The 14,870-nt window shown below is 52.0% G+C and overlaps 1 protein-coding gene across 4 annotated transcripts in view; it reads right to left on the reverse strand.

Annotated features, from left to right (window-relative positions):
• The window catches only part of CTBP2 (C-terminal binding protein 2), a 161,891-nt gene that overhangs the window by 108,644 nt on the left and 38,377 nt on the right, over positions 1–14,870 (reverse strand). For all 4 annotated transcript variants that reach the window (XM_043597813.1, XM_043597816.1, XM_043597815.1 and 1 more), the window contains one exon: positions 3,275–3,376. The gene's annotated coding sequence lies outside the window, so the exon portion shown is untranslated. The remainder of the gene's footprint in view (positions 1–3,274; positions 3,377–14,870) is intronic.

Genomic DNA, 14,870 nt, shown 5'->3' on the forward strand with positions numbered 1-14,870 from the left:
GTGTGTGTGTGTGTGTGTGTGTGTGTGTGTGTGTGGGCACGCACGCGAAGTAGGTCCAGCATTCACATCATTATCCGATCCGTCAAAATAACACCATGCACAAGCTCTCTGTGCGCAAGCAGCTAGATACGCTGCCGTGTCTTTGCCAAACCACAGCCACTGCTTCCCGCCCCCCATCACTGTACAGAATGAAGGCGAAGAGCTTTGATTTGCATTTGCACTTATGTGTAGGCATGTAACAAAAAGTGCTTTTATTCCCCCCACTGCCACTTTTGTGGCAATTACAAGGTACCTGGGTGCTGACGCAAACACTGACGCTCCATAACAAAAGGGTGCAAAGACAACAATGACCCACCGATGGAGAATGCAACTCTGGTTGCGGTGGGGGAGGGGGGGGCGGGGAATCAGCAAACCAGCAAAAGGCATGCTGGGTTTTCACTGTAACAAGTAACAACATACAGAAGGAAGAGCAAAAAACCTACAACAGAAGTGCAAGATGGAAACGTCACATGTCGTTATTCATTCGTAATGAGACAATGAGCCTCTTTGCGGGGAGAAAACTTAAATGTGTCATTTGCAGTTTATTTTTACGAGGCCACAAACCAAATTAACGAAGTCTAGAATAACAGGCATAGAATGCTTTTAAATGGGGACATACTCAAAAACACGAAGAGGTCAAAAATGACGTATAAACGGTGCCAGAGCCTCTCGGGTTTGCCACTTGGAGGCTGTGGTTTTCCTGAGTTTTGTGCTTTTCATCTACTTCCTTCTCCTCTGCCCACATTAAACAAGCTCTGTGTAGACCAGAGACCTCAGCAGGTGAGTTACCGGGGTGAAATCAACACGTGGTCCTTCTTCGGGCTGTAATGCAAGACGTCCCTCTTCTGTCTCTGTGCATCTACTGCAGGTGGGGCTGAATGGGCAGCCACCAAAAAGTGAGGTACAACTTACTGGTCACAGTGATGAGCCACAGAGAAGAGGTCCAGAAGCGAACACACGCTTCTAAGGACGTGTAGGGGTCCCCTCTGTATCTGTGAGGGTGGTCGGAGCAAAGGTAAAGCCCCATGGCGGGATGCCCAGTGCTGGGGACTCCGGGCCAACTGGAGGCAGAGAGGCACCCTCCTGGCACAGTAACGATGCTCTGACTACGGTCAGCTCCCACGCGGTACTGCACATCTCAAGCTCCTCTGAGGGGTCACCCAAAAGTATGCCCCAAACACAGCAGGGGGAACCGGCCTATCCGGCCAGCATCTGAGCATGCTCAGTTCTTGGGAAAAATTTGTTATAGGGACCGTGTTGCAATTTCATTCCAGTACAGATGCATTTATGCAACGTTAACGTTCAGCTCTCTGGATCGAGACCACCGATAACCAGCAGCCCGCGGTGGTTCAATGATCAGGTTGAGCCAAATGAAAATGTGGTTACTCAACCATGTTTGCGATCTATATATATCTCTATCTTCTCTCTCTATATATACACTCTATCTACATATCTATGTCTACACATCTATAGATCTATATATAGATACATAAAAAGTCCATTTCATCCCTATACTATGAATTCCCATAGGCTTATCTTTAGAGGACATAGTTTTCCAACTCTCCAAGGTCTATAAAATAGTTGGCCGCAGAACTGGACGCCCGTGGGAGTCCAATGAATTTCCATCGCCGTCACAGTGGTGACGCCACTGAAAACCTCTTTGGCCTCAACACCCAACACGGAAACCGACATCCCACCAACCCCAGGCCCACAAAGATTCTGTAACAACAGTATCTCTGCCTGAGAATCCTGGATTAGACTCCAGCACACAGGGTCTTAAGCTAACGGTTTCTGTTAGAAGAGTGGGAGAAAGCCAGAAGAGAAAGAAATGTTGGCCTTGATAGGCAACGCTCAATGCCCGCCCCCCCCCCCCCCCAACGAATGTTCAACATTTCTAGTCTCTCGTCCTCCCAAGGGCTAAGAGTCTTAGAACTACTCCAAGAATAGGGGTCTCCTCTGTCTGCACACTCTGCTGTGGCCTGTGGTCGGGCCAGCCCTCTGGGTCACGCCTGGGAGAGGTTTCTGGGTTTCTTGATCAAGTTTCATCTTAAAAGGCAGGGCAGGTGGGGGACCATCATTGCCCCATTACTGATGCACGAATAAAACCTCCAAATGCCTGGAAGAGGCTAGTGCTGGCAGGGGGGGGCCTGGCAGGCCCAGGTGGTGACATCAGGATCTCCACCTGATCCTGCCACCTCGCGGGGACACTCAGTGAGACCCCTCCCCGGGCCACAACCCACGCGGCCTGCTGGGTTCAGGCGACTTCACCGCAAGCCTCTCACGGGCCCCGGCTCCGAAGAAAGCGGGGCCCAAGCCTGCAGGGCGGAACCTGCCCTTTCCCGAACCGGAGTCTCTGTGTGATCCAACACGTTGGGGAACGTGCCCAGAGGTGTGACAGGACACGCAGAAGATCTGCTCTCACACTTTTTCTTGCTTTTAAACGACGCTGTTAGCTCGAGGAGAAAACACTTTTTTTTTCCAGCAGGATAAAAATCAATCACTTCTGAGAAGTTGCCATTTTGAGACTTTGAGTAAGATGCAGGTTTTGTGAAAAATGGCTAACGGCATGTGGCAACTAGACTCTGGACCTCCAAACCTCGCCACGGGTAAGGACTGAACGACACCAATCGATACTTTCTCAGCCACAGTCCAAATGAGTGCAGGCAAAATTGAACGCTCTCCTCTGTGCACACCCACATCCCCAATCGAGTCCACCAGAAAAAATCGTTAGGTGTTCAAGACATCCTCGAGGTTGGTAACGCCAAGAATCTAAGCTCATTAGAGATGTGCCTTCATCAGCAAGCTGCTTTCTTTTCTCTAGACGTCTATCTACCTTTTTACTCAAGCCTCCTGGGACAGCATGAGACGATTTCCCTAATTCATTTTTATTCTTTGCAATTAATACGTCGAGAAGTCGTAACACGACTTCCATCCTGCCTTGAGTTTCCTAGTAGTGTAATTTCCGTTGACTTATCTCTGTAGCAGCAGCAGCAGCAACAATCACTTTACGTTGAACTATATTGCCTCAGAGTTAATTACATGTATTTTGCTTCTGATAAATGAAAATACCAGATGCAATTAATTGAAAGACAATCAATATGATCCTGCTATTAGACATCCCAGTGAAACATCCAGAGCCTGCTGGCGATCCATAGTCATCAACTAATTGAAAACGCATTCCAGAGGGGTCTTAGAAAACCTGAACTTTTACCTGGAGATATTTACAATAACTCACCAATATAAATCCGTCCACAAACTACCGTTCACACGATGGGCCGTCCGTCTTTTTAAGGGAATCCAGCTTCATTGGCTCAAAACCATTTAAGGCGACGAAACTCTGAAAGCACAATGAATTGGGTCAGTGGAACCGAAGCGGTGATTTTTTTCTGTTGTTGTTTACATCTAGCCATTGCTTAATTGCATTTTCCCCGTGCCTTCGATTCTAAGCTACCAGAGGTTATTAAATGGATTCATTAAAAATACTATTTGTCTTGCTTTAGTCACACACCAGATCAAATTAAATAGCAGAGCACCAGAACAAATGAACCCTTTCCATCTATTCTGACACCAAGCCAAGCGCACAAGACCAGAAGGTGATATTGTGTCATCACCACGAAAGTATCATTTACATCCCTTTACATCTTCAAGTAGCAAGCAAAGGGACAAAACAATCAATACCTTCAAGCAAAAAGTATTACCAACTGTTTGAGAAATATGGAAGTATGAAGTGCAATTCACAAGCCCGTGGTTTATACGTGCTATTAGCATAAATGCTGACAACTGTTAATCCACGGTAACTCTGATTAACGGTTGCAGCTGACCATTAATAGAAGGCATTTTAACTTACTGCTGAAATTGATTACTCAGTTAAGAATTCAATCCTAACGTTCAATAAAATCGCACTTTCTTGGCAAATGCAATATGAAATGAGGTGATGCATTAAACAGCACTCACATTTATTTTACTATACAAGGAATGAAGAGGCGATCTCTGGTGCCATCACATTATCTGAACCTCTTCCTATTCGCACGAGTTGTAAGAGGCGCAGGTGGGAAGGGGCTCCTCTGGCTGCCTGAAAAGGCAAAGGCACCCGGGCAAGCGGGCCCAGGTGTCTTTTCGGTGGCTTTCCCACGAAGAACAGACAGGATTGCAACACTGCAGGTGTTATTATGCAAACCAGACCGTCCACGTTTCAAGGCAGTCTTCTCTCACATCCCGTGAGACAGCGGAGGTATGCATCCCGGAAGCGAACTGTCGCGGTCAAACCTGACCATTCCTTCCGGGGGCCCAGCTTCTCATCAACCAGGACTCAAATGGTTGATTAGTATTTCAAGAAGTGCATGAAATGACAGAAACCAAGCTTCCCACCGCACTCTACTTTTCAAATCATTTGAATCTTAGGAAGCTGGAGTTTCTTTATCCACGGTCTCCTCCTTTAAAACAATGGGGTCATCTCTTGGGATCCAATTCTGGGACGTAACGTGCCTAATTATGCAGCAAGTCAGAGACAGGAACCACTGCACCTCCCAGGTCCGTCCACTCCCCCCTCAAAAGGACCCCATACTTGTGTGTTCTCCCGTCAACGTAAGGAATCAGGGCATCTGAGTGCGCGGGCACCAGCCGGCTCCCACACCGCCAACTAGAACGGAGGCCAAGGGCAGGCATGGCCCTGCCGGAGTATTCAGAAAAAGGGTGGCCTCTACAGTCACGGTTATCACATGTGAGGTCAAGAAATAATTCACTCCCAGCTGTGCCTCCACACCACCTTAGGCCACAAACTTTCCAACCCAAGGAGGGGTGACAGGGAGGGGACAGAGACTGCCAGGCTATTCAGTGCTGGGAAGGGAAGGGCAGGCTTAGGCCGTCAGCCTACTCGGTGGTGGCGAACACCCAAGACACAAGTAAGTTTCATGTTTAGTAACTAAGCATTTACCCTACTGAGGAATCATCTTGATTTTCAGGAGGCTTGCCTAGCAAACTCCTGTTCACCCTTCAAAACCCATCTCCTAGGTCTTCTGTAACGATGAAAGGGGTGGGGGGGGGGGGGGGGACAGAGAATCCCAAGCAGGCTCCACACTCAGCTCAGAGCCTGACATGGGGCTTGACCTCATGAACCATGAGATCATGACCTGAGATGAGATCAAGCTTAACTGACTGAGCCACCCAATCACCCCTCTGAGTCTCCTGAATGTTAAATGCCTTGATTACATTTGATTCCTCTCTGGATCTCACTAGGTCTGGAACACAGCAGAAAATCACATTTGTAACTAACTGCAGAACAGAACTTACATCCTTGGTCTAGTATTGTTTGTCCTTGTAGGTCACTGGCTTCCCCTTTCGTTCCATTTCCAACGCTCTGCACAACCACAAGTCCTCAAACGTTCACAGACACATAGATGTGTAAACAAGGCATTTCCAAAACTGTAAGGAAATTGTATCTACAGCTGACTCTTGAATGACATCAGTGCGAACTGTGCGGGTCAACGTAACATGCGGATTTTTTCAAGAAAATAGAATACGGTCCTAGAAGCGTATTTTCGCTTACGATTTTAACAATACAGCCTATATAACAGACTATGTGTGTCAATGGACTGTTTATATTGTTATTTACGGCTTCTAGCCAATCATAGGTTATTGGTAGTTAAATCTGGGGAGAGTCAAAACTTCCATGCAGATTTTCGACAGCATGGGGGGTGGGGACGGGGTCCAATGCCCCTAACCCTATGTTATTCACGGACCAGCTGTATAACAGAAAATGGTCCCTTTGTTTAATTTTTTAATGTTTATTTTTGAGAGACAGACAGAACATGAGTGGGGGAGGGGCCGAGAGAGAGGGAGACACAGAATCGGAAGCAGGTTCCAGGCTCTGAGCGGTCAGCACAGAGCCAGACGCGGGGCTCAAACCCACGAACCGTGAGATCATGACCTGAGCCGGGGTCAGATGCTTAGATGACTGAGCCACCCAGGTGCCCTGGAAAAGGTCCCTTTTGGAAAGCAGGGAGGGAAGGAAACGTTATTGGTGAAGTGAAATTGAGCACTGTCTGTACAGTTACTTCTTGTTTTTAAACAAAGTTCTGAAGAGAAATACACTAACACGTTCACAGTTACCTAATCTTACCGGTGGGTACAGATTCTTACTTTGAGACACTTCAGAGTAAAATTAATGAAACAAGGAGCAGACAACTCTGCCTGGCTGGAAGGCTTCACAGAGGAGGTGACAAATTCAGGAGTGCCTGCAGACTGCCCAAGCCAACCGGGACCGTTTATTCAGCAGATTAAGAAAGTTAAAAGGCTTGGAAGACGGTCAAAATCTTTAAAGTCGGCGCACACTCTTACTTGAAGGTGGAAAGAAGTACTTTAAAAAAAAACTGGAGCTACAAACCCACAAACCCTTGTTACCACAGCACAACGTGCAAGAGAAAGTACCCTGCAGACCCGCCAGGATTTCTTTTTTTAAATGTTTATTTTATTTATTTTGAGACAGCATGAGTGAGCACAGGGGAGGGGCAGAGAGAGAGGGAGACGCAGAATCCGAAGCAGGCTCCAGGCTCCGAGCTGTCAGCACAGAGCGGGACGCGGGGCTCGAACCCACAAACCGCGAGATCACAAGATGCTTAACCGACTGAGCCACCCGGGCGCCCCACCCACCGGGATTTTTGTAAGAACTTCCAGGAGTACACAACAAGGCACAGAAATGACTTCGCTGATTAAAACCACCACGACTCCTCCACGAGCAACCTCAGAAGCCCAAGTGGGGGCTAGTCCACCAGGTGACTCGGCCGTGGCGTACGAACACCAGTCAGCTCCCGCGTCCGGCCAGGGAGAAGGGCTCCCATTTTTGGCTTGGACCATCAACCTGGGCGAGCCTATTTAACATCACTTGGCAAACGTGTTCCGCCCACATCCGAGGGTAACAAGACCGGGGAGAAGGGCAGCATCCAGAGCCTGGAGGAGTCTCAGCCGGGCCGTGTCCTGGGGCGTTCTCTGTACAGGAAACAGACAATTCAGGGCATATGGCCCAGAAGGATCCCTCTCCTCCTGGATTTTTAGTTTCTTACCTGAAGTCAGGCTAGGAAAATTACTGTTAGGGATCTAGTTAGTGAGGCTACTTTTCTGAAACGGAATGAGATGAGCACCTTGGAAAATCTGTGAAGAGCCGGAGCAAGCTCTAAGGAGGCCTGATGGCAGCCTTCTGGATCATTCGGGGAGGATCCGTCCTGCTCTCACCTGAACTCCGGCCGTCTTTCCTTACAGCTCCTGTGCCCTGCAGGGCACCAAAGGCCCTCTACCATCCAAGCTGCAGTGAGGCGAGGGTACCCGGGCGCTCAGCCTGGGTTTTCCCCACCATCCCACCTGCTGCAGGCATTACTTCTAGGACAAAACACCCACTGACTTGCACCTGCTCCGTGTGAGTTCCTTCTAATGCTGCTTCTAGCGTCTAAGGTTCTGATGGTCAGCTCTTGTTATCACCGGAGGCCTGGCCCGAACCCCACCTGGATTCTCTGTGCTCCGGCTACTCACGTTTGGGTCATCTAGGCTTTAAAATGCCTGTCCCACTGTCCTGCCATAGGTGGTGGGGGCGGCTCTACCTGCTGCTCTCCAGTAGGGCCCCTCCTACTCATCGTCTCCAGGCGGCCAGGGAGCTGAAGGGCAGCTCAGCTTGGGCTGATTTATTACAAGGGCAAAGACCCTCAAAGCGGCAGATGTGGACAGAGCAGGCGGCCCAGGTGCCCCGAGAGCACCAGCCTCATCTGGAACCTGCTCCTGGCATCCACAGCCTCATCTCGGATCCAGGGGACCCCATCAGCATCTACTACTTAGAAAACCCAAGAGTCGTCTGCAATAATCATACCTCAGGCAGTCATGAAATTACCCAATACAGGGCCACTGAGAAGGGCACGGAGTGCTAGCTGGACACACACACACACACACACACACACACACACACACACACAGAGACTCCCAGGCTCCATGGGTGAAGAGGACCTGGGACTCTGCCCCAAGACGGAGACTGCACCTGCTTCACAGGCGAGAGGGCCCTTTTGAAGAGATCTGGAAGCCCGGCCCGGGGCCCACACACAAGTACTCAGAAAAGGCTAATCGTCATCCATCCTGGCACAAGACCTCAGGACCAGATTGTCATCATTAGCACCTTCTAAAAACCAAACCCACCTCGGGGCACCTGGGAGGCCCAGGCGGTTAAGTGTCCGACCTTGACTTCAGCTCAGGTCATGATCTCACGGTTTGGGAGTTCGAGCCCCGTGTTGGGCTCTGCGCTGACAGCGTGGAGCCTGCTTGGGATGGTCTCTCTCTGCCCTTCGATCTCTCTCTCAAAATAAATAAAACCTGAACTCCCAACTGGGTCACTGAGACCAACATGCCTCCCATCCAGCCCGTCGCCTAGCTGGGTGAGAGTCGTGCGGCAAGGCTGTGTTCAGAAAATAAACAAAAAGACTGGCTGAAGAACCATCCAGAACCTCAGCCTTCTCTCTCCTAAACGCTCTCTTGGCACAGATGCCCCTGACTGGTCAACAGGGCGCCCGCTGCTAGGACATTTACAACTGAGCCGCGCAAACAGGACAGGTTGGCACTCCACGAACTGCCCACGTCCCACAGCTGCAAGGCCCCACCCCCGTGGCGTCCAGCTGCCCATCTGGGCCTCAGGGCAGGACGGCCCGCCCCGCAGGAGAGATGGGCCCACTGGGCTGCTGCAAGAGGGACCCACACAAACAAAACTCAAGCCATAGCTCCAGAGAAGGCTCACCCCACCTCTCAAGGGCCTTGGATGGTTGTCCCCAGAGGGGACCTGAAGGTCCATGGGTCCACCCCCTCCACACAAGACCGGTTTCAATCTCTTCTCCCCTCCTGCAGCAGACCTAGCCCCACCACTGTTTTGGGGCTGCAGTCTGAGAGGACAGTGAGCCTTAGTGACCGGGCCACAATCGGGACGTGAGGGCACTGAAAGGGGGCTCCAGGGGCTTTCCCACACATCCACCACGGATCCTCTTTACCGTGTCAAGGTCAAGGGCGACAGACAGGGAAAAGCCTCGGGCAGACATGGAACCTAGACGTCCACAGAAAAACCAAGTGCCCTCCTCGTAAAACTGGCCTGTAGAACATGTCCTTCTGGCCAGGCGGACGGACACACACCCACAACAGGACGGGGGAAGAGTGCCTGGTTTCCTGTCTCCACCCCCAGTCCTACTTACCAGCCTCTGGTTCACACCCTGGCCACCTGTGCTGGTCTCTCCCTAACCTTCCACCTCCGGTCGGCCCTCGTTCGCCAGGGTCACTTTGAGGATGTGTGGGGCAAAAGCCACCAACAAGACTAAGGAGATGGCATCGGGGCCTCCCCAGCAGACTGGGTGGCACCGGGTGCCCTACGTGCCCAGTGGGGGGGCTGCAGTCTGCAGTCTCCCGCCTCTGAGCGTGCTGGGTCACAGCGGGATCTGCCCTGTGACCAGGATGTCAAGGCCGCCACTGTAGTCCACGAAGCCAGGGGAGCCCAGCATAGCGCCCCCACCCCTCCGCGTGCGTGTTTATGCGCCTGCCCAGCCTTCGATCGTTAACTCACCCCAGAAAGGCCCAGCCCATCCGGCACGAAGCAGGGCAGAATTCTGGTTTAGCGGTTACGTGGGAAAAGGCAAGGAAAGGACAACGTCTGCCGAAGAGCAAACTGTTCCCTGCACGTCGGACGAGACCGAATTAACACGGTGTGATCTGAGTTGCCATCACCTCAGCGTGGCCAGGTTATTCTTCCCCAGGATTCAATTCCACTTACTATTGCCTAATAATAAATAAACCATATTAATTAGCCTGGAAACAATTAGCCTTTATTCAGGGGGGGAGAAAAAAAGGAAGGAAAAAAAAAAAAAAGCAAACCCTGAAAGCTAATTCTTTCCAGGTCCCTATACAGCCCACGTTGGCATCGAAACACTTAAGGTCAAATCAACACTTCATTATAATCCCCCGATGCCCCAGAGTTTCGGCTTCAATAAGAAAAATGCCCGCCAGGCAAAAACTTCACATACACAGTCTTTGTGGAGAATGTTTATGGAAATTTTGTAATATTAAATACGTTCAGCTGGTTTTAAGTTTTCAGAAAGTAAAGGCCCAACAGCCAAGATTCTGGAACTCTTGTCTTTAAATCTAAGGGCAGTCAGTGGAAAACTGTAGGGAAGTCTTGGAACGCTGCCATTTTTTTTAAGGAAAACAAAATAGGATATTTTCTCCGTGTTGTCTCAGATGTAGTCAATTAATTTGTCCCTTTCTCTGCTCCGTTTTCAGGTTTTTTACTGCCGGAGCGACGGAGCCCTCAGATTTGAGACAGAAGTAGGTGACCAGGAGCAGTTCAGCCTTGGAGCATGAACTGGGCTTCAACGTGCCGGGGAAGGGCTCCGTCCCGAGTGGCAGATCGGGGGGAGGGGGGAATGCTTGGAAACGACTGTAAAAATGGGTGCTGCTGACCAGGCCTGGTGCAGGCCAAGGTTTCGGGGTGGGGGGGGGGGTGGGGGAGTAGATCCATAAGCAGCAACCCACACACACAGTGACGTCATTGGGCGAATTCAAGCTGCGTTCCCACACCCCAACTGCCCAGCTGGCCAGGGGAGTGAAGGCAGCTGGGCCTGAGCGGTCTGACCCCTCAGCTTGTACAAGCCTGTACGAAAAGTCACACAAGCCAGGAAGCTGCCTTGTTAACTCTGAAAAGACCACAGGGGCAGGAGGAATCCTTGCCAGGGAGGCCTCTGCTCAATGTACCAGAACCCAGTCTCCAGCAATGGAGGGACAGGGAGAAACCCACATCGCCCATCCGGGGCGCGTGTAGGTGGCTTTGCACGGTTCCAAATAGCGACTGAACAGGGAAGCTACGGGCCGAGGCACACACCCCTGTGTAAGAGGCTCTGGAACCTGCCGGGAGTGCAAGGAGAGACGCACTCCCTGGGGTCAAAGCCCAGCTGGCAGAACCGCTAACCAGGCAGGGCATCTGGGAAGCAGGCCCGCCTGGGTTTTCTCCCTGGTAGAGGGGTGGGCTCCAAAGAGGAAGAGGTGGTTATCTAAGCTCCTTTCCCACGGGGGGGGAGGGGGGTCCCCATCGCCCCCCCCCCAACCATGCGACAGAGGGGGCGGGCAGGAAGCAGAGGCGGCTCCTGGTGCACGACAGCCTTTAAAATAAAAAAAAAATTTTTTTATAGTTATTTTGAGAGACAGAGTGAGACAAAGTGAGACTGGGGGAGGGGCAGAGAGAGAGGGAGACACAGGATTGGAAACAGGCTCCAGGTTCTGAGCTGCCAGCATAGAGCCTGACGCGGGGCTCGAACCCAAGGACCGCGAGATCATGACCTGAGCCGAAGTCGGACGCTCAACCGACTGAGGCACCCAGGCGCCCCAACAGCCTTTAAAATAAGATCCACTGAGGAGAGAGCAGGACGCGGAAGGGTCACAGAGACAAACCACAAACTACCCTGGCGAGCTGCGGAGACAGTATGAGAGATCCTCTCCCCAAAAGTTAGGTTTCTGCCTTCACCCCTTTGTACCCCTAGGGACTGGTCGGAGGAGAGCATTTCCATAAAGACAGGAAATCATCTAAGATACGCCCCCCCCCACCCCAATAGCTGGATGACGGTCTCTCCTGATACACAGCAAATGCACACCTATACAAGCTGTACCGACACATCATGCATTAGGTGCCTGGATTACAGAGTTTTAAAAACTTAAAAAATATTTCACATAGGAGAAATACTTCTAGGTTAGTGGGAAAAGAAATATAAAATACGTAGAATGATCTTATCCTCCCCCGCCCCCCACAAAAGTCTCTGAAGTTGTTTATTTATAGACAGAGAATGACCGTGCACAAAGAGAGAGGGGGAGAGAGACAGAATCCCAAGCAGGCAGGCCCCGCATACTCGGTGGAGAGCCTGACACGGGGCTCGAACCCATGAACCAGGAGATCATGCCCTGAGCCAGAAATCAAGAGTCAGATGCTTAACTGAGTGAGCAACCCAGTCTAGGCGCCCCTAGAATAATCCAATCTTAAGTGAACTTTCAGGTATTCTTTAGAGGGTTATTTTCATTTTTTTGTAGATACTTAATGTACAGAAAATACACCCAAAGTGCTATTTCTCTACGCGAAGATTAAAGGTGATGGTTTACATGTGAGTCTTTCAGATCACAAAAACCATTTAATTGTCTTCAGACTTTTCTATACTCTCCATTTCCTACAAAGAGCAGATTTCCTACAGTCCGGAAAATGTGCAGCGAAGAGGCTGTGGGGTCTTAGGTCAGGAATGGGGGGGGGGGGGTCTGAAGCTAGGAATGCAGAACGGGGGTCCCCACGTCGTGGCTGCAACTACCTAGGTGGGTTTTGAAGTAAGGTATCTGCCCTACTCCTCAGGCAAGTTCAACCTGTAACATCATGTCCCTCTTGGGGACGCCGATGCAAAGCCTGAATTCCAGGGGCCAAGCAACTGGGGAGGATCCGGGGAGGGGAGCGGAGGCACCCACACACGGTGCGGATCCCCGGGCCCCGGTGGGGAGCTTGTCCGCCACGCACCCCCGAGCCGCTAGAGACTAACAGTGAGCCGCAGCGCTAGCGGGGAGAGCAGGGCAGACTTCTCAGCGGGCTCCGCCAAGTTCTTGGCTACAGATCAGACTGCAGGAGAATGAGTACAGAGAAGCACTGGCCAGTTAGAGAGTGGAGTCCTCAGCCCCTAGGAAACTGCTTACAGAAAGACCTCATCAGCTCTCGACGTCAACACTACGGACCAGCAGGCTCTATGCGGGAGACCGAGCAGGGATGCTTGGGGGGGGGGGGGGGGGGGGGGGGGGATCCGTGTGGACGGTTCACAGCCCCTCAGACTCCTGGTCTCTCCCACACCGTGTCCTCACCCCTACCCCTTCGTACTCTGGAGAAGGCAACTGGCGCTGGGCCTGTTTTGTGACTGATTTAGCTGGTCAGCTCCGTGCCAGCAGGGACGTGGTCCGATTTTTGTCTCGCAGGACTCAGAGCCCAACCGACGGTTAAGGGCCTTGGAAGGAGACTGTGTGTGGTCCTGGGAAAGTTACTGGGCCTCAGAATGCCTTCCTGCAGTGAGCCCAGGATGTGTGGGACTCAGGTGACAGCACAGGTACTAAGGTGCTCAGGGCTCGGTGCAGGGACCACCGTTCGCACTCAAACAGCACGCTCATCTAACAAATGCCGTCTTTCCTGACATGAGTAGGTACATCCAAGAATCCAGAGTCCTGGGGGGGGGGGGGGGGGGGGAAGCCTGAAGGGAAATTAGTTTTCTGTCTTATTTCAAACGAAATGTATTCAAACCCCAACCTCAAGGTTCAGGGAAGCCTTGAGTGTAAAATGAAGCACATCACTGCCATCAAATGGAGCAGCTGTGGTACCTGCAACAGAGGAATGACTTTACTTTTTAAAACATTTACAAGGCTGGGCATGTTACAGAGAACAGCACGCGGGAAACCTCTGCAAACACAAACATGAATGAGGGAGGCACCCAAAGGTCTCACTGAGCATTAATTTATGTATTTCCTCTGGTGGCAACAGGCTTTTATTTTTTAAGAAGAAATTAATCACAGAGCCAGAGGAGACGTGCTCGGAGGGAAACCGAGGACCCAGATCACCCAGCCTCTCGGAGACGAAGGCAAAATCTACCTCGGCTCGGCTTTCTCCTCCCCGACCCCAGCACGCCGTCACAACACTCAGCGGTGCCAGCTATCCCCGAGCGGCCCGACGGCCTCTGCACAGCCGACCCCGGCTCAGACCACCCAGGTGCACGACCCGGATACAGATGTCAGACCCTCTTACCCAGAAGAATCCAGGACAAGGAGAGAAAAGCCCAACGCCAGACCAGCCCGTGCCCCCTGCCCCCGGCTGCGTGACCCCCATCCCAAGCACCGACGGTCTTATCTAGGAGAGGGAACAGAGGAGCCCCCGAAGAGCATGGGATTATTACCTATCGATTCATACAGGTCAGGTAAATAACACCGGGGCGCCTGAACTAACTTCCACGCCAACCTAATCACTCAGCCGCGTTATCGATTCCAGAAGTAGAGACACCCTTTCAGCACGGACGGCGGCAGGGGCAGGGACTCCTAAGTGCCGTCCCCCCTCGAAAGACGGGTGTGTGACACACACACACCCGTGCAGTGTGCTTCCCGAAGGAACGACGGCTCGAACGGGTCGCCCCGAAGTCAGATTCCCAGGACCCGTCACTTGACGGTGGCCGCGAAAGCCAGCCAGAGCCACCCAGGTGCCAGTGCTCGCTCCTGGAGAGGCCGTGCTGCCACCTGCCTTTCTGCCTCCTTCGCGCATCAGGCCTGAGCCCCACGTGCTGCTGTGGCTGCAGGACCGCTACTGAACGAGACATCCAAAGGCAGGGTCCCAAGTTTCGTTTCTTCACACACCGCAGCCAACGGGCGCGACGCAAAACCACACGACACAGACAGTCAAACCCCCGAGGAGAAGGCTGCTCTTCTGGTGGGTTCCCCAAACCGGTCGGGCCAGCATGGCACACAGCCCACCACACATCACCGGGCGGAGGGTCACGGAGACGTGGGGCCGGCAGAGGGGAGGGGAGGCCGGCGGTGCCCCATTCCTCCTGACATCAAAGCAGGAGGGGTGGGAGAGGAGGGAGTCGGCTTTCAGCACTCGGGTCCTCGTGGGGAGTTTCTTCTCACCGGCTGCTGGTCTAAGCCTGGGGCAGAGATCTTTGGGATGGAATATTCCTCATCGACACACACAAGAACTTGAACGCACCTCCAAGGGGATGGTGCTGCGAAAAACGTCAGTCCCCAAAAGGCCACGTTCTCTGACTCCACGTTCA

This window comes from Prionailurus bengalensis, chromosome D2 (assembly GCF_016509475.1).
Source record: "Prionailurus bengalensis isolate Pbe53 chromosome D2, Fcat_Pben_1.1_paternal_pri, whole genome shotgun sequence".
NCBI classification, from domain to species: Eukaryota; Metazoa; Chordata; class Mammalia; order Carnivora; family Felidae; genus Prionailurus; species Prionailurus bengalensis.